This window comes from Scyliorhinus canicula, chromosome 10 (genome assembly GCF_902713615.1).
Source record: "Scyliorhinus canicula chromosome 10, sScyCan1.1, whole genome shotgun sequence".
Lineage (NCBI taxonomy): Eukaryota > Metazoa > Chordata > Chondrichthyes > Carcharhiniformes > Scyliorhinidae > Scyliorhinus > Scyliorhinus canicula.
In genome coordinates this window covers 4,068,929-4,089,057 of record NC_052155.1, presented here as the reverse complement: position 1 = coordinate 4,089,057, position 20,129 = coordinate 4,068,929, and positions in this window count along the sequence as shown.

Sequence of the window (20,129 nt, the reverse complement as noted above, 5' to 3'; positions counted from 1 at the left end):
CCCCCCCCAAAGCGCCCGTTACTATTACATACCTCCCCCCACCCCGATCCTCCACCACCTTCTCCATCTGGAAGCTCACTCTCTTACCCACCAGTATCACTAACCCCCCGGACCCAGCTATCAAAGTCCGAGTGGAAACCCTGACTTACCCAACCCTTCTGCATCCCCAGCCGGCCCTTCAGCCTCAGATGGGTCTCTTGTTGGCTTTCAAACTCCTCAAATGTGCGAAAACCTTTGCTCGCTTCACCAATCCCCCCAATCCTTACACGTTCCACATCACCACCCGATCAGGACTCTCACCCCCCCCTCCTGTCAGTCAAAACCACTACTCTTGGCCCCGCCCCTAGCCACCATTTTGGGCGGCACTATGGCACAGTGGTCAGCACTTCTTCCTAAGGCGCTAAGGATCCGGGTTCGATCCCGTCCCTGGGTCACTATTTGTGTGGATTTTTTAGGGGCAGCACAGTACCATTGTGGATAGCACAATTGCTTCACAGCTCCAGGGTCCCAGGTTCGATTCCAGCTTGGGTCACTGTCTGTGCGGAGTCTACACGTTCTCCCCGTGTGTGCGTGGGTTTCCTCCGGGTGCTCCGGTTTCCTCCCACAGTCCAAAGATGTGCGGGTTAGGTGGATTGGCCATGCTAAATTGCCCGTAGTGTCCTTAAAAAGTAAGGTTAATACTACTCAGCCCCAATATCATAAAGTTACGGGTATAGGGTGGATACGTGGGTTTGAGTAGGGTGATCATTGATCGGCACAACATCGAGGGCCGAAGGGCCTGTTCTGTGCTGTACTGGTTGTGGGGGCGAAACCCACGCAGACACGGGGAGAATGTGCAAACTCCACACGGACAGTGACCCAGAGCCGGGATCGAACCTGGGTCCTCAGCGCCGTGAGGCGGTTGTGCTAACCACTAGGCCACCGTGCTGCCCTGAGTATATTCTGCACCCTTGCCACCCTCAGTGCTTCCTCCAAGTGGTGTTCAACATGGGGAGCACTGATTCATCATTGTGGCCAGTCTGTTGCTTAACTAGTCTGTGAGACAGCTCTCCCAACCTTGGCACAAGCCCCCAATGTTAGTAAGTAGGACTTTGCAGGGTCGGCAGGGCTGGGTTTGCCGTTGTTTCCGGATTGATGCCGGATGGCCTGTCTAGTTTCATTTTCTTTTTGTGTTTTTGTAGCGGTTGAATACCACTGAGTGGCGTGCTCGGCCATTTCAGAGTCAACATGGAGTCTGGAGTCACATGTAGGCAGAGTCACAGACCAGGGCATTAGTGAACCAGATGGGTTTTTACGTCAATCAACAATGGTTTCACGGTCATCACTGGGATTTTAATTCCAGATTTGTATTGAGTTCAAATTCCACCATCTGCCCTGTCAAGATTCGAACCCAGGTCTTCAGATCATTATCCTGGCTCTCTGCATTACTAGTCCAGTGTCAATACCACTACACCACTTCCTCCCCTTGGTGCAGATCACCAACAATCTGTCCTGGTCCACCCATGTCGATGCTACGACCAAGAAAGCACAACAGCGCCAATATTTCCTCTGGAAATAAGGAAATTCGGCATGTCCACATTAACCCTCACCAACTTTTACAGATGCACCAAAGAAAGCATCCTATCTGGCTGCATCACAGCCTGGTATGGCAACTGCTCAGCCCCAATATCATACAAAACTACAGAGAGTTGTGAACACAGCCCAGTCCATCACACGAACCTGCCTCCCATCCATGGACTCCATCTACACCTCCCGCTGCCTGGGGAAAGCAGGCAGCATAATCAAAGATCCCTCCCACCCGGCTTACTCACTTTTCCAACTTCTTCCACCGGGCAGGAGATACAGAAGTCTGAGAACACGCACGAACAGACTCAAAAACAGCTTCTTCCCCACTGTCACCAGACTCCTAAATGACCCTCTTATTGACTGACCTCGTTAACACTACACCCTGTATGCTTCACCTGATGCCTGTTTCGATGTATTTACATGGTGTATTTCACTCCATGCCGTCACCAAAAGTTTGAAGACAATTTTTTATGATTGGGACAGGGTATTGAGGAGAACAGCAAATTCTTTAAACTGATAAGAGATATGGGGTGGGATTCTCCGCCCACATTCGCCCAGCGACCGGTGAATCCCGCCCAAGATCAATGGATTTTTCCATTGTCGGCGTCTGGCCCGGTGTTCTGGCGGCGGGCGGGATGGAAGATTCCAGTCCATAGTGATATGAAACTAAAAATCTGGAATTAAAAGTCTAATGATGACCATGAAACCATTGTCGATTGTCCTAAAAACCCATCTGGTTCACTAATGTCCTTTAGGGAAGGAAATCCGCCGTCCTTACTCGGTCTGGCCTACATGTGACTCCAGACACACAGCAATGTGGTTGACTCTGAAATATTCTCTGGAATGGACAATAAATGCGATGCCCACATCCTATCAACAAATCTAAGCAATATATCAAACTAAGGAAATGGTGGGCATGCAACATCATTATTTTGTTAGTTTTTACCATGGGTGAATAGGCCGGTACGCCACTCAGTCCAAGGAAGCTAATATTGAGTTAAGGATTCACAAAAAAAACGCAGCAAAAGAGCTGCAATGGGGAATATATCGAAAATCAAATACGCCAAATCCCCAGCACAGTGCGGCACTCCCCCAGTACTGACCCTCTGACACTGCGGCACTCCCTCAGTGCTGACCCTCTGGCAGTGCGGCACTCCCTCAGTACTGACCCTCTGACAGTGCGGCACTCCCTCAGTACTGACCCTCTGACAGTGCGGCACTCCCTCAGCACTGACCCTCTGACAGTGCAGCACTCCCTGCGTACTGACCCTCTGACAGTGCAGCACTCCCTCAGTACTGATCCTCTGACAGTGCAGCACTCCCTCAGTACTGACCCTCTAACAGTGCAGCACTCCCTCAATACTGACCCTCTGACAGTGCAGCACTCCCTCAGTACCAACCCTCTGTCAGTGCAGCACTCCCTCAGTACTGACCCTCCGACAGTGCGGCACTCCCTCAGTACTGACCCTCTGACAGTGCAGCACTCCCTCAGTACTGACCCTCTGACAGTGCAGCACTCCCTCAGTACTGTCCCTCTGACAGTGCAGCACTCCCTCAGTACTGCCCCTCTGACAGTGCAGCACTCCCTCAGTACTGACCCTCTGACAGTGCAGCACTCCCTCAGTACTGACCCTCTGACAGTGCAGCACTCCCTCAGTACTGTCCCTCTGACAGAGCAGCACTCCCTCAGTACTGACCCTCTGACAGTGCGGCACTCCCTCAGTACTGACCCTCTGACAGTGCAGAACTCCCTCAGTACTGACCCTCTGACAGTGCGGCACTCCCTCAGTACTGACCCTCTGACAGTGCAGCACACCCTCAGTACTGACCCTCTGACAGTGCAGCACTCCCTCAATACTGAGCTGTTGACTGTGCAGCACTCCCTCAGTACTGACCCTCTGACAGTGCAGCACTCCCTCAGTACTGACCCTCTGACAGTGCAGCATTCCCTCAGTACTGACCCTCTGACAGTGCGGCACTCCCTCAATACTGACCCTCTGACAGTACAGCACTCCCTCAGTACCTACACTCTGTCAGTGCAGCACCTCCTCATTACTGACTCTCTGACAGTGCAGCACTCCCTCAGTACTGACCCTCTGACAGTGCAGCACTCCCTCAATACTGAGCTGTTGACTGTGCAGCACTCCCTCAGTACTGACCCTCTGACAGTGCAGCACTCCCTCAATACTGAGCTGTTGACTGTGCAGCACTCCCTCAGTACTGACCCTCTGACAGTGCAGCACTCCCTCAGTACTGACCCTCTGACAGTGCAGCACTCCCTCAGTACTGACCCTCTCGCAGTGCTGCACTCCCTCAATACTGACCCTCTGACAGTACAGCACTCCCTCAGTACCTACACTCTGTCAGTGCAGCACCTCCTCATTACTGACCCTCTGACAGTGCAGCACTCCCTCAGTACTTACCCTGTGACAGTGCAGCACTCCCTCAGTACTGAGCCTCTGACAGTGCATCACTCTCTCAGCACTGAGCCTCTGACAGTGCGGCACTCCCTCAGTACTGACCCTCTGACAGTACAGCACTCCCTCAGTACTGACCCTCTGACAGTGCAGCACTCCCTCAGTACTGACCCTCTGACAGTGCGGCACTTCCTCAGTACTGACCCTCTGACAGTGCAGCACTCCCTCAGTACTGACCCTCTTACAGTGCAGCACTCCATCTGTTCTGACCCTCTTTTTTAAAAAAAATAATTTTTATTGAAAGATTTTAATTTTATACAACATTGACGCACCTTAGTCAAATACCGAAAATAACAATAATATTAACAATCATATACATTCGCCCCATCCCCATGAACAACCCAGCATTTTAACAACAACGCAAATTAACACACTATACAGTTACAGAATAAACACTACTATAATGCCCCCCCCCCCCCCCCCCCCCCCCCGGGTTGCTGCTGCTATTGACCCAGTTACCTATCTCTGAGCCAGGAAGTCCAGAAAAGGCTGCCATCGTTTATAGAACCCTTGTATTGATCCTCTCAGGGCAAATTTGACATTTTCCAATTTTATAAATCCCGCCATGTCACTGATCCAGGTCTCCACGCTTGGGGGCCTTGCATCCTTCCATTGTAACAGAATCCTTCGACGGGCTACTAGGGACGCAAAGGCCAGGACACTGGCCTCTTTCGCCTCCTGCACTCCCGGCTCTACCGCAACTCCAAAAATCGCGAGTCCCCACCCTGGTTTGACCCTGGATCCAACCACCCTCGACACCGTCCCCGCCACCCCCTTCCAGGATTCTTCCAGTGCTGGGCATGCCCAGAACATATGGGCATGGTTCGCAGGACTCCCCGAACATCTGGTGCACCTGTCCTCACCCCCAAAGAACCTACTCATCCTAGTCCCGGACATGTGGGCCCGGTGCAGCACCTTGAATTAGATGAGACTAAGACTCGCACATGAGGAGGAAGAGTTGACTCTCTCCAAGGCCTCCGCCCAAGTCCCGTACTCTATCTGCTCCCTAAGTTCCTCCTCCCATTTAGCCTTCAGCTCCTCCACTGATGCATCCTCCACCTCCTGCATTACCTTATAGATTTCAGACACCTTCCCCTCTCCGACCCACACCCCCGAAAGCACTCTGTCCATCGTCCCCTGCGAGGGCAGCAAAGGGAATACCTCTACCTGTCGCCTAGCAAACGCCTTTACCTGCAAGTATCTGAACATGTTCCCTTGGGGAAGGCCAAATTTATCTTCCAGTTCCCCCAGGCCCGCAAACCTCCCGCCAATAAACAGGTCCCTCAATTTGCTGATGCCCGCCCTTTGCCACCCCCTGAATCCCCATCCCTGTTCCCCGGGATGAACCGATGGTTGCCACCCAGTGGTGCCTCCATCGAGCCCCCTGTTTCCCCCCTATGCCGTCTCCACTGTCCCCAGATTCTTAGGGTCGCCGCCACCACCGGGCTCGTGGTAAACCTCTTAGGGGAGAGCGGCAACGGTGCCGTTACCATGGCACCCAGGCTCGTACCTCTACATGACGCCATCTCCATTCTTTTCCACGCCTCCCCTCCCCCCTCCATCACCCATTTACGCACCATTGACACATTGGCTGCCCAATAGTACCCCAGAAGGTTGGGCAGCGCCAGCCCGCCTCTATCCCTCCCTCACTCCAGGAACACCCTCCTCACTCTCGGAGTCCCATGTGCCCACACAAAGCTCAGAATACTGCTAGTCACTCTCCTAAAGAAGGCCCTGGGGTTAAATATGGGCAGGCACTGAAAGAGGAACAAGAACCTCGGAAGCACCGTCATTTTGACGGACTGCACCCTCCCCGCCAACGACAATGGCAGCATGTCCCACCTCCTGAACTCCTCCTCCATCTGATCTACCAGTCTGGTAAAGTTATGCTTGTGGAGAGTCCCCCAGTCCCTGGCCACTTGCACCCCCAGGTACCTAAAGCTCTCCCCTGCCCGCCTAAGCGGGAGCCTACCAATTCCTTCCTCCTGGTCTCCAGGGTGCACCACAAACACCTCACTCTTGCCTACATTTAATTTATAACCTGAAAAGGTCCCAAACTCAGCTAGCAACTCCATCACCCCCGGCATCCCTCCCACCGGGTCAACCACATACAGTAACAGGTCGTCGGCATACAACGACACCCTATGTTCCTCCCCACCTCGCACCAAACCTCTCCACCTCTCTGAATCTCTCAACGCCATCGCCAGCGGCTCGATTGCCAGTGCAAACAACAAGGGGGACAGGGGGCAACCCTGCCTGGTCCCTCGGTAAAGCCGGAAGTACTCCGACCTCCTCCTATTCGTGGCCACGCACGCCATTGGGGCCTCATATAGCAGCCTCACCCATAAGCATTGCCACATCCGCCTTTAGCCCCTTCAGGTGAGCCAGTACCCTTGACCGCTTCACCGGCCCATTCAACCCACTCACATTCCAGGTGACCAACCGGATCAGAGGGCGTCCCGCCCCCCTCTCCCGTCGGCTAGCCATAGCCCGTCAACTGCCCGCCCCAGGCCAGCACCTCCTGCTCGACCCCGTCCCCATAGCGACAACCCCTCACCTCTGTCCCCCCAGCCCCCACCAGCTCCTTCCTGACCCTACCAGCAGCAACCCGGTATTCCCCTTTCCCCCCCTCCCTTCCCCCCCAGGCTAGGAACCCTCCCAGCCGCGAACCGTCCTCCATTGTACTTCCGTGGGTCAGGTAACTTCTGCTGACCCCGGAAACCCCCGCCAGTAACCCGACCCCTCCCAAAGTGGGATCATCCCCCAATCTATCCCTCCTCCTGGCACCGCTCCAGCGCGGGGAAGAACCAGTTAAGGCCCCGCCTCCCCCGTCACCGTCTCCACCCCCCAGCCCCGCAGCACGGGAAACCAGAGGAAAGCCCGCGCTATTGCACTGCCCCACCACACCCTTCTGACGCAGCTCCCAAATACCAGCCCCACTCCATACCCCCAACCCGACATAGAATACAACATACCCCCCCGACCCTCCCCTCAAGATACACAACTCAACCAATGCCCCACAGCACAAAAACAAAAATATAGCAGAACAACCCCTCCGTAAATAACCATATCAAAATTGCAAAAGTACTAAAACAGGAAGAAAAAAAAACAGAAGAAAAAGAGAACACAGCAACAGCAGAATCCAGCACTAATATCTTCCAGCCGACCTCGCAACCCCCAACCCCTAGTTCAAGTCCAGTTTCTCCGTCCGCACGAAGGCCCACGCCTCCTCCGGGGAATCGAAATAATGGTGCCGGTCCAAATAAGTTACCCACAGGCGCGCAGGCTGCAACATTCCGAACTTTATCTTTTTTCTATAAAGCACCTCTTTCGTCCGACTGCCGCTTAGCCACCTCCGCACTCCAGTCCTGGTAGATCCGTACTACCCCATTCTTCCAGTTGCTGCTCTTCACCTTCTTGGCCCAGCGCAGCACACACTCCCGATCACTGAATCGGTGGAACATCACCAGCATCGCACGCAGGGGTTCGTTCTCCTTAGGCCTCCTGGCCAGTACTCTGTGGGCTCCCTCCAGCTCCAAGGGCAGATGGAAAGACCCGGCCCCCACTAGCGAATTCAGCATTACAGCCACATAGGCTGTCAGGTCCGATCCCTCCAGCCCCTCCGCAAGGCCCAAGATCCGCAGGTTTTTCCGCCTCATGCGGTGATCCAGCTCCTCGAAGCGTTCCTGCCACTTCTTGTGGAGTGCCTCGTGCCCCTCCACCTTACTCACGAGGACCACGGCCTCCTCCTCTCGTTCAGTGGCCTGCGTCTGCAACTTCTTGATGGCAGCACCCTGGGTGGACTGAATCTCTGACAGCCTTCTGTTCGTTTCCTGCAGAGAGCTCAGCACTTCATCCTTGAATTCTTTAAAGCAGCGCAGGAGATCAGTTTGTTGCTCCTGGGCCCAGAGTCTCCATTCCTCTGGAGCTCTGTCGGTGGCCATCTTGGATCCCTTCCCCCATTTTTTTCTGAGGAGCTGCTGCTGTTTTTTCCCCCTTTCCACTCCGAGTTCGAATCATGGACTGCAGGGAAAGTCGTTCAGCACAACTTCCCCCACCGGGAGACGTCGAAAAATTTCCGTTTTGGGCTCTCAAAAGAGCCGAAAAATCTCTTTAAAATGGGAGCTCCCAAATGTGTGGCTTACTACTCCATCACAGCCACCGGAAGTCCTGTTCTGACCCTCTGACAGTGTGTGGTGAATGTACATCATGTAATTCACACTGTATAGTATTGTGTCCTTGTGGGCTCTGTCTGTGAGCCGTTTCGCGGCTCGACCCACAGGGGGAGATGAGGAGCTTGTACAGGGCTCTACCCTTGGCTCCGCCCATGGCCCCTCCCACTACCGGAAGTATGGTGCTGCAGCCTTGTGAGTCTGCCCTCAGTTCTTCTGGTCACAGTCAGGCTCAGTTGTAAGTCTATTAAAGCCACAGTTTACTTCCTATCGTCTCTCGAGTGAATTGATGGTCACATCAATTTAATAGACTGAAGAAAAGCACTATGGAACCAGCCCTCAAACTGATCGACTAGAACTCGACTCGCAGGCTGCAGAGGCGAAGGAGATCTTCCTACACTGGCTTCGGTGTTTCTAAGCCTTCCTGGCTGCGTCGACTACCTCCGCTACTACAGATGAGCCGAAACTCAGCCTACTGCACGCACGGGTGAGCCATCGCATCTCTACGCTGCTCAACAGTACCGACTCGTACACCAAGGCCCTCGCTATGCTCGACCGATTATACGTGCGGCCTGTAAACGAACTCTACGCCCGGCATATTTTCGCTACCCACCGCCAGCGCCTTGCAGAGTCGCGAGAGGACTACCTGCGTGACTTAAAAGCCCTTGCACGGGAATGTAACTTTCAGGCTGTAACTGCCTCCCAGCACATGGAACCCGCTGTCCCTGATGTGTAGGTTGCAGGGGTCCTGTCTAATTATGTGCGCCAGCGACTCCTTGAAAAAGGGTCCCAGAACTTGGAGGACTCAGTGGCGCTAGCAACTTCAATGGAAGTCGCGTTTCAAAGTCTTAATTCATTCCCCGCAGACCACGCGACCCCGTCGTGGACCCCCGACCAGCGTCTGCCCCAGGCCTGCGCCAGCGTGCCATTTTTGCGGTCAGCCACAACACCCACGGCAGCACTGCCCGGCCCACAATGCGACCTGCAGCAGCTGCGGTCGAAAAGGACATTATGCTAAAGTATGCCTGTCTAAATCAAAACCCTCTAACTCCCTCACTGTCCAGAGCAATCGCTCCCCCAACTCGCAGGCCTGCAGATCCCGTAATGTTGCAGCGTGTCTTCCGACTCCGCCTCCGCCCGACATGAGCGACTCATAGGGGCCGCCATCTTGGCAATCCACCCCCACGCGGCCGGCCATGTGCGAGTCATGGGTGTTAGACGTATTAAATGCTGTGGTATGAAGAGACAAAATTCCTGTTCCCTTTTCACCAACACACCTTTATTTCTCCCAACAGACTCTGCACAAGACTCTACACATCACCAGATCCAGAGGCCACCTGAAGCCCCTTTAATATCAGTGTCAATCATTGAACACTTAACATAAATGAGACAATCATTGAACACTTAACATAAATGAGACAATCATTGAACACTTAACATAAATGAGACAATCATTGAATACTTAACATAAATGAGGCAATCATTGAACACTTAACATAAATGAGGCAATCATTGAACACTTAACATAAATGAGACAATCATTGAACACTTAACATAAATGAGACAATCATTGAACACTTAACATAAATGAGACAATCATTGAACACTTAACATAAATGAGACAATCATTGAACACTTAACATAAATGAGACAATCACTGAACACTTAACATAAATGAGACAATCATTGAACACTTAACATAAATGAGACAATCATTGAATACTTAACATAAATGAGGCAATCATTGAACACTTAACATAAATGAGGCAATCATTGAACACTTAACATAAATGAGACAATCATTGAACACTTAACATAAATGAGACAATCATTGAACACTTAACATAAATGAGACAATCATTGAACACTTAACATAAATGAGACAATCATTGAACACTTAACATAAATGAGACAATCATTGAACACTTAACATAAATGAGACAATCATTGAACACTTAACATAAATGAGACAACTAATTATAATGTCTCTTAACCCATTACTTAACAATGGGGGCCGCCACCTTGGGCGCAATCTTCCTCGCCGCCCGCCACGTGCGATCCACGGGGGAGGCCATCTTGGATGCCATCTTCGTCATCGCCCGCCACGTGCGATCAATGGTAGCCGCCATCTTGGCCATCACCCGATGTTCACCTCGACGGCTACGACCTCTGCGGACAGTCATCACGGGGCCACTCCAGCACTGCTGATCGAGCCGCCAGCTACCCGCAACTCAACGCAGTCACGTTGGACCAGTCGCGTCCGAAACACCTCCGGAGCTCGATGATGTCCGTTCAGGTCAACGGATACAAGACTCTTCGACTCCGGGAGCACCGAGAGCTTCGTACATCCTGATCTGGTAAGACGCTGTTCGCTCCCTATCTTCCCTGCACGGCAAACTATCTCCCTCGCCTCGGGTTCACACTCGGTCCAAATATAAGGACGCACCGTTGCGACCCTAACGATATGGGGCGCCAGCTATTCTAACTTCCAGCTGTACGTCCTCCCCGACCTCTGCGCCCCACTCTTACTCGGGCTCGACTTTCAGTGTAATCTTAGAAGCCTCACACTCAGCTTCGGCGGACCCCTACCTCCTCTCACTATATGCAGCTTAGCGACTCTAGAAATCGACCCCCCTCCACTCTTCGCTAACTAACGGCTAACTGTAAACCAGTAGCCACCCGCAGCAGGCGGTACAGCCTGCAGGACAGGGTATTCATTAGAGCCGAAGTCCAGCGGCTCCTACGTGAGGGGATCATAGAGGCCAGTAACAGCCCCTGGAGAGCTCAGGTGGTGGTCGTCAAGACCGGGGAAAAGTTTCGGATGGTGATTGATTACAGCCAAACCATTAACCGGTTCACGCACCTTGATGCGTACACCCTCCCCAGAATTGCAGACATGGTCAACCAGATCGCCCAGTACCGCATATTCTCAACGGTGGATCTGAAGTCTGCATACCACCAGCTCCCAATCCACCCGGAGGACCGCCTCTACACGGCGTTCGAGACAGATGGCCGCCTCTTCCATTTCCTCCGGGTTCCCTTTGGCGTCACGAATAGGGTTTCGGTGTTCCAACGAGCGATGGACCGAATGGTGGACCAGTACGGGCTGCGGGCCACGTTTCCGTACCTGGATAATGTCACCATCTGCGGCCATGATCAGCAGGACCACGATGCCAACCTCCACCGATTTGTCCAAACCGCCCAGAAACTCAATCTCACCTACAATAAGGAGAAATGCGTTTTCCGCACTACCAGACTAGCCATCCTCGGCTATGTCGTGGAAAACGGAGTCCTGGGTCCCGACCCGGGTCCCTCTTACAACTCCCTCTCCCTCATTGTCCCAGGGCCCTCAAGAGGTGCCTGGGATTCTTCTCTTATTACGCCCAGTGGGTCCCCCAGTATGCGGACAAAGCCCGCCCACTATTTAAGACCACACTCTTCCCACTGTCAGCAGAGGCCCGCCAGGCCTTCAACTGCATCAAGGAGGACATCGCCAATCCGCCATGTGGGCGGTGGATGAATCCGTCCCCTTTCAGGTGGAGAGCGATGCCTCAGAGGTCGCTCTCGCCGCCACTCTGAACCAGGCAGGGAGGCCAGTAGCTTTCTTCTCCCGAACCCTCTCCGCTTCGGAACTTTGACACTCCTCAGTCGAAAAAGCTCAAGCCATTGTGGAAGCCGTACGGCACTGGAGGCACTACCTCGCAGGTAGGAGGTTCACCCTCATCACCGACCAGAGATGGGTTGCTTTCATGTTCGACATCTCGCAAAGGGGCAAAATAAAAAACGATAAAATCTTGAGGTGGAGGATCGAATTCTCCACCTATAATTATGACATCAAATATCGGCCAGGGAAGCTCAACGAGCCCCCAGATGCCCTGTCCCACGGCACACGCGCCAGCGCGCAAGACGACCAATTAAAGGTTATCCACAATGACCTCTGCCATCCTGGGGTCACCAGGCTCGCCCACTACGTCAAAGCCCGAAATCTGCCTTTCTCCACCGAGGAGGTAAAAGCCATCACCAGGGATTGCCCGATCTGCGCGGAGTGCAAACCGCACTTCTATAGACCAGACAGGGCCCACCTGGTAAAGGCTTCCCGGCCCTTTGAACGCCTGAGCGTCGATTTCAAAGGGCCACTCCCCTCGACCAATCGAAATGTGTACTTGATCAACGTCATAGACGAATTCTCTCACTTCCCCTTTGCCATCCCGTGCCCCGATATGACCTCCCACACGGTCATCAGAGCCCTGCACAGTGTCTTCACCCTGTTCGGGTTCCCCAGCTACGTGCACAGCGACAGGGGATCATCCTTCATGAGCGACGAGCTGCGTCAGTACCTGCTCGACAAGGGCATCGCCTTGAGCAGGACTACCAGCTACAACCCCAGGGGGAACGGGCAGGTGGAGAGGGAGAACGCGACGGTCTGGAAGACCGTCCTACTGACCCTACGGTCCAGGAATCCCCCGACCTCCCACTGGCAGGAGGTCCTCCCCGACGCGCTCCATGCAATAAGGTGCCTCCTGTGCACTGCCACTAAGGGGGGTTTCCAGAGCCTCCCTTCGCCCGTCGCACCGGTCAGGAACGAAGCTCTGAACGAACCACCCCCGGAGTCCACCCTCAGATCCACACCGCCCGTCACCACCCAGCCACCCGAAGAGGCTGCAACCCCGGTGCTCCGCCGATCCCAAAGGACGACTCAGCCACCGGACCGGCTCAACCTGTAGACCAGTCACCCCCGCCGGACTTGATTTTTTTTACAGGGGGTGAATGTGGTGAATGTACATCATGTAATTCACACTGTATAGTATTGTGCCCTTGTGGGCTCTGTCTGTCAGCCGTTACGCGGCTCTGCCCACAGGGGGAGATGAGGAGCATGTACAGGGCTTCACCCTCGGCTCCGCCCATGGCCCATCCCACTCGAACATAGAACATAGAACACTACAGCGCAGTACGGGCCCTTCGGCCCTCGATGTTGCGCCAACCTGTGAAACCATCTGAAGCCTATCTGAACTACACTATTCCATGTTCATCCATATGTCTATCCAGTGACCACTTAAATGCCCTTAAAGTTGGCGAGTCTACTACTGTTGCAGGCAGGGCGTTCCACACCCCTACTACTCTCTGAGTAAAGAAACTGCCTCTGACATCTGTCCTATATCTATCACCCCTCAATTTAAAGCTATGTCCCCTCGTATTGGTCATCACCATCTGAGGAAAAAGACTCTCACTGTCCACCCTATCTAACCCTCTGACTATCTTATATGTCTCTATTAAGTCACCTCTCAGCCTTCTCCTCTCTAACGAAAACAGCCTCAAGTCCCTGAGCCTTTCCTCGTAAGACCTTCCCTCCATACCAGGCAACATCCTAGTAAATCTCCTCTGAACCCTTTCCAATGCTTCCACATCCTTCCTTGGAAGACCGTCCATAGTGGGCAGCACGGTAGCATGGTGGTTAGCATAAATGCTTCACAGCTCCAGGGTCCCAGGTTCGATTCCCGGCTTAGGTCACTGTCTGTGTGGAGTCTGCACGTCCTCCCCGTGTGTGCGTGGGTTTCCTCCGGGTGCTCCGGTTTCCTCCCACAGTCCAAAGATGTGCGGGTTAGGTGGATTGGCCATGCTAAATTGCCCGTAGTGTCCTAATAAAAGTAAGGTTAAGGGGGGGGTTGTTGGGTTACGGGTATAGGGTGGATACGTGGGTTTGAGTAGGGTGATCATGGCTCGGCACAACATTGAGGGCCGAAGGGCCTGTTCTGTGCTGTAATTGTTCTATGTTCTATGTTCTATGTTCCTATAATGTGGTGACCAGAACTGCACGCAGTACTCCAGGTGCGGCCGCACCAGAGTTTTGTACAGCTGCAGCATGACCTTGTGGCTCCGAAACTCAATCCCCCTGCTGATAAAGGCTAGCACACCATATGCCTTCTTAACAGCCCTATTAACTTGGGTGGCAACTTTCAGGGATTTATGTACCTGGATGCCGAGATCTCTCTGTTCATCTACACTACCAAGAATCTTGCCATTAGCCCAGTACTCTGCATTCCTGTTACTCCTTCCAAAGTGAACCACCTCACACTTTTCCGCATTAAACTCCATCTGCCACCTCTCAGCCCAGCTCTGCAGCTTATCTATGTCCCTCTGTATCCTATAACATCCTTCAGCACTATCCACAACTCCACCGACCTTCGTGTCCTCTGCAAATTTACTAACCCATCCTTCTACACCCTCTTCCAGGTCATTTATAAAAATGACAAACAGCAGTGGCCCCAAAACAGATCCTTGCGGTACACCACTAGTAACTGAACTCCAGGATGAACATTTGCCATCAACCACCACCCTCTGTCTTCTTTCAGCTAGCCAATTACTGATCCAAACCGCTAAATCACCTTCAATCCATACTTCCTTATTTTCTGCAATAGCCTACCGTGGGGAACCTTATCAAACGCCTTACTGAAATCCATATACACCACATCAACAGCTTTACCCTGATCCACCTGTTTGGTCACCTTCTCAAAAAACTCAATAAGGTTTGTGAGACATGACCTACCCTTCACAAAACCGTGTTGAGTATCGCTAATCAACTTGTTCTTTTCAAGATGATTATAAACCCGATCTCTTATAACCTTTTCCAACATTTTACCCACAACCGAAGTAAGGCTCACAGGTCTATAATTACCAGGGTTGTCTCTACTCCCCTTCTTGAACAAGGGGACAACATTTGCTATCCTCCAGTCTTCCGGCACTATTCCTGTCGACAAAGACGACATAAAGATCAAGGACAAAGGCTCTGCAATCTCCTCCCTGGCTTCCCAGAGAATCCTAGGATAAATTCCATCTGGCCCAGGGGACTTATCTATTTTGACATTTTCTAAAATTGCTAACACCTCCTCCTTTTGAATCTCAATTCCATCTAGCCTGGTCGACTGAACCTGAGTGTTCTCCTCGACAACATTGTCTTTCTCCAGTGTAAACACTGACGAAAAATATCCATTTAATGCTTCCCCTATCTCCTCTGATTCCACACACAACTTTCCACTACTATCCTTGATTGGCCCTAATCTTACTCTAGTCATTCTTTTGTTCCTGATATACCTATAGAAAGCCTTAGGGTTTTCCTTGATCCTATCCGCCAACGACTTTTCGTGTCCTCTCCTCGCTCTACTTAACTCTCCCTTTAGGTCCTTCCTGGTTAACTTGTAACTCTCAAGTGCCCTAACTGAGCCTTCATGTCTCATCCTAACATAAGCCTTCTTCTTCCTCTTGACAAGTGCTTCAACTTCCTTAGTAAACCACGGTTCCCTTGCTCGACAACTTCCTCCCTGCCTGACAGGTACATACTTATCAAGGACACGCAGTAGCTGTTCCTTGAAAAAGCTCCACATTTCGATTGTACCCATCCCCTGCAGTTTCCTTCCCCATCCTATACATCCTAACTCTTGCCGAATAGCATCATAATTGCCTTTCCCCCAGCTATAATTCTTGCCTTGCGGTATATACCTATCCCTGCCCATTTCTAAAGTAAACATAACCGAGTTGTGATCACTATCACCAAAGTGCTCACCTACATCTAAATCTAACACCTGGCCGGGTTCATTACCCAGTACCAAATCCAATGTGGCCTCGCCCCTTGTTGGCCTGTCTACATACTGTGTCAGAAAACCCTCCTGCACACACTGCAAAAAAACTGACCCATCTATAGTACTCGAACTATAGTATTTCCAGTCAATATTTGGAAAGTTAAAGTCCCCCATAACAACTACCCTGTTACTCTCGCTCCTGTCAAGAATCATCTTTGCAAACCTTTCCTCTACATCTCTGGAACTATTCGGAGATCTATAGACAACTCCCAACAGGGTGACCTCTCCTCTACTGTTCCTAACCTCGGCCCATACTGCCTCAGTAGACGAGTCCTCAAGCGTCCTTTCTACCGCCGTAATACTTTCCTTGATTAACAATGCCACACCCCCCCCTCTTTTACCATCTTCTCTGTTCTTACAGAAACATCTAAATCCTGGAACCTGCAACAACCATTCCTGTCCCTGCTTTACCCATGTCTCCGAAATTGCCACAACATCGAGATCCCAGGTACCAACCCATGCTGCCAGCTCACCCACCTTATTCCGGATGCTCCTGGCGTTGAAGTAGACACACTTCAAACCAGCTTCCTGCTTGCCGGTGCCCTCTTTCAAACTTTTAACCCTATCCCTGACCTCACTACTCTCAACATCCTGTACACTGGGACTACAATCTAGGTTCCCATCCCCCTGCTGAAGTACTGACCCTCTACCGGAAGTATAATGTGCTGCAGCCTTGTGAGGCTGCCCTCAGTTCTTCTGGTCGCAGGCAGGCTCAGTTGTAAGTTTATTAAAGCCACAGTTTACTTCTTATCGTGTCTCGAGTGAATTGATGGTCACATCACAGTGCAGCACTCCCTCAGTACTGCCCCTCTGTCAGTGCCGCATTCCATCCATACTGCCCTCTGACAGTGCAGCACTCCCTCAGTACTGACCCTCTGACAGTGCAGCACTCCCTCAGTACTGACCCTCTGACAGTGCGGCGCTCCCTCAGAACTGACCCTCTGACAGTGCAGCACTCCCTCAGTACTGACCCTCTGACAGTGCAGCACTCCCTCAGTACTGCCCCTCTGTCAGTGCCGCATTCCATCCATACTGCCCTCTGACAGTGCAGCACTCCCTCAGTACTGACCCTCTGACAGTGCAGCACTCCCTCAGTACTGACCCTCTGACAGTGCAGCACTCCCTCAGTACTGCCCTCTGACAGTGCGGCACTCCCTCAGTACTGACCCTCTGACAGTGCAGCACTCCCTCAGTACTGACCCTCTGACAGTGCAGCACTCCCTCAGTACTGACCCTCTGACAGTGCGGCACTCCCTCAATACTGACCCTCTGACAGTGCCGCATTCCATCCATACTGCCCTCTGACAGTGCAGAACTCCCTCAGTACTGCCCCTCTGACAGTGCAGCACTCCCTCAGTACTGACCCTCTGACAGTGCGGCACTCCCTCAGTACTGACCCTCTGACAGTGCAGCACTCCCTCGGTACTGACCCTCTGACAGTGCAGCGCTCCCTCAGTAGTGACCCTCAGACAGTGCGGCGCTCCCTCAGTACTGACCCTCTGACAGTGTGGCACTCCCTTCTGTACAGACCCTCTGACAGTGCAGCACTCCCTCAGTACTGACCCTCTGACAGTGCAGCACTCCCTCAGTACTGACCCTCTGACAGTGCGGCACTCCCTCAGTACTGACCCTCTGACAGTGCAGCGCTCCCTCAGTACTGACCCTCAGACAGTGCGGCAGCTCCCTCAGTACTGACCCTCTGACAGTGCGGCACTCCTTCAGTACTGACCCTCTGACAGTGCAGCACTCCCTCAGTACTGACCCTCTGACAGTGCAGCACTCCTTCAGTACTGACCCTCTGACAGTGCAGCACTCCCTCAGTACTGACCCTCTGACAGTGCAGCACTCCCTCAGTACTGACCCTCTGACAGTGCAGCACTCCTTCATGTACTGACCTCTGACAGTGCAGCGCTCCCTCAGTACTGACCCTCTGACAGTGCGGCACTCCCTCAGTACTGACCCTCTGACAGTGCAGCACTCCCTTAGTACTGACCCTCTGACAGTGCGGCAGTCCCTCAGTACTGACCTCTGACAGTGCGGCAGTCCCTCAGTACTGACCCTCTGACAGTGCAGCACTCCCTCAGTACTGACCCTCTGACAGTGCGGCACTCCCTCAGTACTGACCCTCTGACAGTGCAGCACTCCCTCAGTACTGACCCTCTGACAGTGCGGCAGTCCCTCAGTACTGACCCTCTGACAGTGCGGCAGTCCCTCAGTACTGACCCTCTGACAGTGCAGCACTCCCTCAGTACTGACCCTCTGACAGTGCGGCACTACCTCAGTACTGACCCTCTGACAGTGCAGCACTCCCTCAGTACTGACCCTCTGACAGTGCAGCACTCCCTCAGTACTGACCCTCTGACAGTGCAGCACTCCCTCAGAACTGACCCTCTGACAGTGCGGCACTCCTTCTGTACTGACCCTCTGACAGTGCAGCACTCCCTCAGTACTGACCCTCTGACAGTGCAGCAATCCTTCTGTACTGACCCTCTGACAGTGCAGCACTCCCTCAGTACTGACCCTCTGACAGTGCAGCACTCCCTCAATACTGACCCTCTGACAGTGCCGCACTCCCTCAGTACTGACCCTCTGACAGTGCGGCATTCCCTCAGTACTGACCCTCTGACAGTGCAGCACTCCTTCTGTACTGACCCTCTGACAGTGCAGCGCTCCCTCAGTACTGACCCTCTGACAGTGCGGCACTCCCTCAGTACTGACCCTCTGACAGTGCAGCACACCCTCAGTACTGACCCTCTGACGGTGCGGCAGTCCCTCAGTACTGACCTCTGACAGTGCAGCAGTCCCTCAGTACTGACCCTATGACAGTGCAGCACTCCCTCAGTACTGACCCTCTGACAGTGCGGCACTCCCTCAGTACTGACCCTCTGACAGTGCGGCGCTCCCTCAGTACTGACCCTCTGACAGTGCGGCAGTCCCTCAGTACTGACGCTCTGACAGTGCAGCGCTCCCTCAGTACTGACCCTCTGACAGTTCAGCGCACCTTCAGTACTGACCCTCTGACAGTGCAGCGCTCCCTCAGTACTGACCCTCTGACAGTGCAGCGCTCCCTCAGTACTGACCCTCTGACAGTTCAGCGCTCCCTCAGTACTGACCCTCTGACAGTGCGGCACTCCCACAGTACTGACCCTCTGACAGTGCAGCACTCCCTCAGTACTGACCCTCTGACAGTGCAGCACTCCTTCAGTACTGACCCTCTGACAGTGCGGCACTCCCTCAGTACTAACCCTCTGACAGTGCAGCACTCCCTCAGTACTGACCCTCTGACAGTGCAGCACTCCCTCAATACTGAGCCGCTGACTGTGCAACACTCCCTCAGTACTGACCCTCTGACAGTGCAGCGCTCCCTCAGTACTGACCCTCTGACAGTGCAGCACTCCCTCAGTACTGTCCTTCTGACAGTGCGGCACTCCCTCAGTACTGACCCTCTGACAGTGCAGCACTCCCTCAGTACTGACCCTCTGACAGTGCAGCACTCCCTCAGTACTGACCCTCTGACAGTGCAGCACTCCCTCAGTACTGACCCTCTGACAGTGCAGCACTCCCTCAGTACTGACCCTCTGACAGTGCAACACTCCCTCAGTACTGACCCTCTGACAGTGCAGCACTCCCTCAGTACTGACCCTCTGACAGTGCAGCACTCCCTCGGTACTGACCCTCTGACAGTGCAGCGCTCCCTCAGTAGTGACCCTCAGACAGTGCGGCGCTCCCTCAGTACTGACCCTCTGACAGTGTGGCACTCCTTCTGTACAGACCCTCTGACAGTGCAGCACTCCCTCAGTACTGACCCTCTGACAGTGCAGCACTCCCTCAGTACTGACCCTCTGACAGTGCGGCACTCCCTCAGTACTGACCCTCTGACAGTGCAGCGCTCCCTCAGTACTGACCCTCAGACAGTGCGGCGCTCCCTCAGTACTGACCCTCTGACAGTGCGGCACTCCTTCTGTACTGACCCTCTGACAGTGCAGCACTCCCTCAGTACTGACCCTCTGACAGTGCAGCACTCCTTCTGTACTGACCCTCTGACAGTGCAGCACTCCCTCAGTACTGACCCTCTGACAGTGCAGCACTCCCTCAGTACTGACCCTCTGACAGTGCAGCACTCCTTCTGTACTGACCTCTGACAGTGCAGCGCTCCCTCAGTACTGACCCTCTGACAGTGCGGCACTCCCTCAGTACTGACCCTCTGACAGTGCAGCACTCCCTTAGTACTGACCCTCTGACAGTGCGGCAGTCCCTCAGTACTGACCCTCTGACAGTGC